The sequence below is a fragment of the Entelurus aequoreus genome, linkage group LG05, assembly GCF_033978785.1.
Source record: "Entelurus aequoreus isolate RoL-2023_Sb linkage group LG05, RoL_Eaeq_v1.1, whole genome shotgun sequence".
Classification (NCBI taxonomy): Eukaryota; Metazoa; Chordata; class Actinopteri; order Syngnathiformes; family Syngnathidae; genus Entelurus; species Entelurus aequoreus.
The window spans coordinates 39,459,829-39,465,623 of NC_084735.1; the positions used below are offsets into that span (position 1 = coordinate 39,459,829).

Sequence of the window (5,795 nt, forward strand, 5' to 3'; positions counted from 1 at the left end):
TAGGATTCCCTAAGGAGAATGCTGCCCGGTGACCTGGACCCGGATAAGCAGAAAAAAATGGAATGATTGGAACTTCAGTAGAAGCCCCCAAGCAAACTGAGCGTTCAGATATGTTAAAGTGAAATCAGTGTTGAAGTGTTAAATGTATTGCATACTGTATCCTTTAGAACAGTTTTTGGCATGTTGGCACAAGCACTACGGTTTAGAAAAAAAAAGCAGTGAAAAGAAATAAACTACTCAAAAAGACTGTTATAATAACTTCTACAAAAAACTTCTCAGCTCATGGTAAGCACAGTGTCTGGGAAACAACAACAGCAACACAACCAGGCATGTAAATGATGTACAGGTGTAACCCAGGCTTGAAAACACCTTCAAGCCTGGAGTTGAAATAATTAATTTGAGTTAAAATAATTCATTTAGTAAAGATACATTAATTTCAGTTAAATAACTAAGTGTTAAAACAGGTACAAACTAATCTGCACTTTACGTTATTCATTTATACTTTTAACCTGCTCTACAAGTTGTTAAAATAGAAAATACACAATATACATAAAAATGTTGACACAAACATGGTGTCTTAACAGAAATTGCAGAGGTAAAAATTACCTGTCTCCATGACTGTCACCTCTAGAGGGCAATCGGTGAGCCTGTGAGCCCTTCCGTGTCACTCATTGTATGACGCAACTTCCTGTAGTGTGGAAGAAGAGAAACTCCCCTTCCGGTTTTGTCGGTCCATGCGTGGCAATGCGAACACACGCGGAGAACCTGTCGATCAATCCTTGGCCATCCACTCGGTAAGGCTTGAAAATAAGCTTGCAATTCGATCCATCCACATTTCTAATGTTGTTATACAACTTTTGATCCGTATATTGTGTTGTTTGAACCTTGTAGAGCAGTGTGACATCCGAGTGTAATATTCACTGACTGACATCCTGTGCAGTCATTTCACTTGATCAGCGGTGAGTGAATAACAATGTGATGTTTTATTTAAGCCATAAGTGTTGGTGATATTTATTTTGTTCATGTTTACAGCACATGCTAGGAACACTGTGATTATTTTTGTTTTACTGAAGTAATAGATTACTGAGTACTTTTGATTTAGTGATTGAAAAGGTAATTTTTAGTGCATCTCTCACCTGTGCTAGCAAGGGAGAGATTTAGCACGTTTTAACCTTATATACCTCCAAGTTGCTACACAAAAGTCCATTTTGAGCATTAATGTGAACTTTGTGCAATTAACCTACCTCGTTTAATTGTGAACTTAAAGGTGCATTTAAATAGTATTTGTATTTTTGTATTTGAAGAAACATTTCATATATTTTTGAATATTTGAACAATTGGAAAAAATAATTATAATAAGCGCTTTACTTTTATTTTGATATTTCATATTTTAAAAACAAATACATTGTGAACCAAATCATTTGAGATACATGATTGTGGATTAATGACATGATTGAGCTAATTAATGCAAGTTAAAAAGTATTCAAGCTAATTCATGGTTATTTAAGAACACAGTTAAAACCAGTGTGTGTGAATAATACAAGCTATTGGGTCTTGTCTGATCTATTATTAGGTCAGGTTTTTTGATTGGGTGATTCAAATACCATCTTAATTCCCTGGAGCACCTTGTGTGGAGAGGACGACATCGCCCTTCCAGCCCAGGTGGATGAGAGGCTCCGCAGTCTCTCCAACTCCAACACCCATTCCCGAGATCCATCGATCCGATTCCCAGTGCATACTGGGTGGCGAGCTACCTTAGAATCTGGACACTGTGGTGCAGTGTTGACGTTCCCTCCCCCACGGTCTGTGCGGTAGGACAATACTTATACAGTGCACTGTTAGCTACAGAGAAACGGGCCCCAACGAACTATTTAAACAAACTTTGGGAACTTTGAAAAAAGGGTTTCTATTCTGCCGGCTTTTCTTATTCTTGTTCATTGTTTTTCATATACTGCAGTTGTTGTAAATTTCTATGTGCACTTTTCAATATATGTATGGCCATTCAACATTCAAGTTCATCGTTGTGTGTCATTATTGATATGCAACACTGGCTCTTAAAAACACTAGGATTCTTCTGATACTAGTCCAGTTCGATATTTACACCATTGACTACTACTCACCTGTTTCCTCTATTACTAGTTCGTAACTAGGGTTACACATGCATTTTAAGACATGCAAGTTGATTTGCATATGAAAGGAAATTGTTAAATGACTGCACATAGTTTTTAATGATATACGCAACCAAGAACCCGCTCAGCTTGTCCTCAAAGATGCAAAGGGGAAAGAGAAGAAATTACATCCAAAACCAAAACATAATTACAACTTTCTTCATTGTTTTTTAATCTCCACTTGGAGAAAACCCTTCATATTGTTTCAAGATAACTATTTTTTGATAGCATTCCAGTGATGCATGAATAGCTAAACAAATATGAAGTTGGGGTAGTTTTGATTCCCTAACCTCTAGCATATGGCAAAATGGAAATCCTGCAGTGTCTTCCTTCAACAGAGTAGATAACACTTGATAAATGACATCGCTGTTACTAAAACACCACCTTGTTTTTTTAAACACCTTGTTAAAATGCTGCAAGCATCTTTGATGTGTCTTGGACTAAAAGTAATTTGCCTCCTAAAATAAACAGTCTTCTAAACAAAAAGGTTAACATCTTCAATTGTGTCTCATTGTACGATTAAAAAAGTGCATATAAAAGATGCTTGGCAACTACGTCAGCATCTTATGCATTATTGTATACTAATCAACAAATGTAGCTATATTAAGTAACAACACTTGTGTTATACCTGCACTACAAGCCTGCCATGCCAAATAGTTTGTTGCACAAGGATCTTCTAGAGTAAAATACATCATCATCATCATCATCATCATCAGGGATGGGTACCAAATTTGTTAATTTAATAGGTACCAGCCAAAATTCACGTAAAAATCAAACTGCTATATTTTGATACCTTTGTTGCAAGTGACGACCCTTTCGGTTGGAGACTCACACCGGCTCAAATACTTCGCCGGGAAACAAGCAGTGAGCCACTCAGAGCGGACTGCCACAGGGTAATGTTGCAATTTTCCATGCCAACAAAGCAAGAAGAAGATATTTACCCCCAAAATACTTGTTATGGTACACAGCTAGAAACAAATAGGTTTTGCTTCATCCTAATCTTTTTAAATACAGCATGTGTTATCTTCTAACTGGGGAATTTTTCCTTGCCTCCGTTGCAAAGTTCCCAAGTGCTTGCTAAAGTGGGGTTCAGTTGTTTGTTTCTTTCTTCCTTTGGAATGCTCTTTATGGCACAAGGGTGGGACCAGACAATCTCTAGTTCTTCCCACTCCTTTTGGACGGTTGATCACTTAAGCAAAAGTGTGTGCTTGTGAAGTTTTTTTTAACATATTCCAAATACATTTGATTGATTGATTGAGGGCGCTTGTAGAAAAGTAAGGCTCCTTTTTTCAAAATGTGCTAGCTTGATGCTAATTTACATTGGATTTGTCATAGATACTGGTTAGCGATTCCAACACCTCCAAATTAAGTAGTTAAAGTTAAAGTGCCAATGATAGTCACACACACACACTAGGTGTGGTGAAATTATTCTCTGCATTTGACCCATCACCCTTGATCACCCCCTGGGAGGTGAGGGGAGCAGTGGGCAGCAGCGGTGGCCGCGCCCGGGAATCAATTTGGTGATTTAACCCACAATTACGACCCTTGATGCTGAGTGCCAAGCAGGGAGGTAATGGGTCCCATTTTTATAGTCTTTGGTATGACAACGGGAGTGACTTAGATGGTAGAAGCGGGGACCGAACCTGGAACCCTTAAATTGCTGACAGAGCCGCTCTATCCACCGCACCACGCCGTCCTCTTGTACTGTACAATACTTACAGTATAAACACTTTGCAGGGCCCATCAAAATAAACGACTGGCACGTTTAACTTAATGGCAAAGATGACTTCCTGGCTTAAGGCGACACACCATAGTCTATACACTACTGCCATCAAAAATATTCGGAGACTGCATGCAAAGTCTACTATATATAAAACAGTACAGTATTTGCAAAATGAAACATAGAAGTTTAAGAAAACAAGACAACTGGACAGGGCAGCTAAATAAAATGAATTAAGATTTGTTGGTAACACTTTAGTATGGGGAACATATTCTAAGTAACAAAGACTTAACTTAGAGTTATTTGGACACTAGGGGAATATATAAGGGTTAGGGTTAGAGTTACTAATAAGCAATAATTCTGAAGATATTGAGGGTAGACTCTTAGTTAATAGCTTACTGGTTGTATAATGACATGCAGAATAAGGCATTAATAAGTACTTAATGACTAATTAAGAGCCAATATGTTACTAATTTGCATGTTAATAAGCAACTAATTAATGGTAAATACTAAAGTGTTACCAATTTCTTTTTAACAACTAACATTTCAAATGTACTGGAAATTGGTACAAACAGTACTGAATCCCAGATACCAGTAATTGTTATTGCATTAATTCAAATCTGGAATGGCACCCCTCCTAATAATAATCATCAATGTGAAGTGTGATTCATAGCGAGCTTCATAAAATTGTTATCTTCTTCAACTTTGTTGCTTTATTATCCTTTAGTTGGTCAAGTTCATCCAAGTCGGGATTAATGAAGATATATCTTTAATTCAAACTCCAGTATACAACACCTGGAAGCTCTGGGGTTAGATAATGCTGAGAAATCGATGATTAAAGCTTTGGCTGAGATACATGTATTTCAAAACATCATTCCAGGAATTCTTTAGAGATGGAATAATCCCTCACAGAAACATCTACGCAATTAGATAATAAGAGTTCACATCGACGAGACTGCACACCCTGGGCTCTGTATTAAACATATGGCTCACATGTAGAAAATAATCGCACAGGGCTAAAATATAGATTCAAGTTGTTTCGGTCGCATGCATGCGTTGTGAATTCAGGCAATGCTTGAGCAAGAAGCTCACATCAATAGAAGAATGTTGCTATCTCCAATAAAATGCCACAAAAAAGCCTGTTAAATATTGCATCCCTGGATGTAGCAGAACACTAACTGGGTTTAGTCCTGCTATAAATAGGTAGAACGTGTCTCTCATCAGAAAAAGTGGTTAAATTAAGTCAGAGTGCTGAAATGATGGATGTTGGACGAGTGGCTTTGATGGAGAATGCAAATGGCATGTACTCGTACCCACCTCAGCCCCTCGTCCTCTGTCCACCCTGCACCATGTCACTCTCACCGAGCACTCCCTGCCACTGGCCCCTTAAAACAGTCTGTGCCATTCTCGAATGAAGCTTTTAATTGCATTTCCATGTAGGTGTTTTCTGAGGGTGTCATTCCCCAGGCAGTAGGGAGAGTGCTCTGAGACGAGCTTCATGTGTGCACCAGCGCAGTTAAGACCCACCAGGGGAAGTGTTTCAGAGTGGAGAGGTGCTGGAAGTTCAGACAGCCCTGTAGGGACACTTGAAAAAGGCCGTAACAGCCACGGTATAAATAAATGCATGGTGAGAGCATTTTTCCTCCTGAATGGAAAGCCTTTAACCTTTTAGTCACCATAAAAGCAGAAATTGTCCAGTGGCATTTAGCATGTATATTGTGTTTTTCTTCAGAGGTCACGTCAAGGATTTAAAAGGTAATTCACAACAGCCTTATTGGATTCCAGTAGCTTATTAAATATCCACAATTCAGCCCTATGCCTATTCACCGAGGGGACACCTGCGAATATTGAGACACTTTATTCTTGCCCTTGGCAACAATTCAGCAGCTGTCTCTTCCTATGCGGCC

At 38.6% G+C, this 5,795-nt stretch overlaps 1 long non-coding RNA gene across 1 annotated transcript; it reads left to right on the forward strand.

Annotated features, from left to right (window-relative positions):
- Window positions 1–477: 477 nt before the first annotated feature.
- LOC133649740 (uncharacterized) lies at window positions 478–2,861 on the forward strand. The gene is made up of 3 exons (XR_009826129.1): window positions 478–794; window positions 892–959; window positions 1,574–2,861. It is a non-coding gene; the product is annotated as an uncharacterized LOC133649740 (long non-coding RNA).
- Window positions 2,862–5,795: the final 2,934 nt, after the last annotated feature.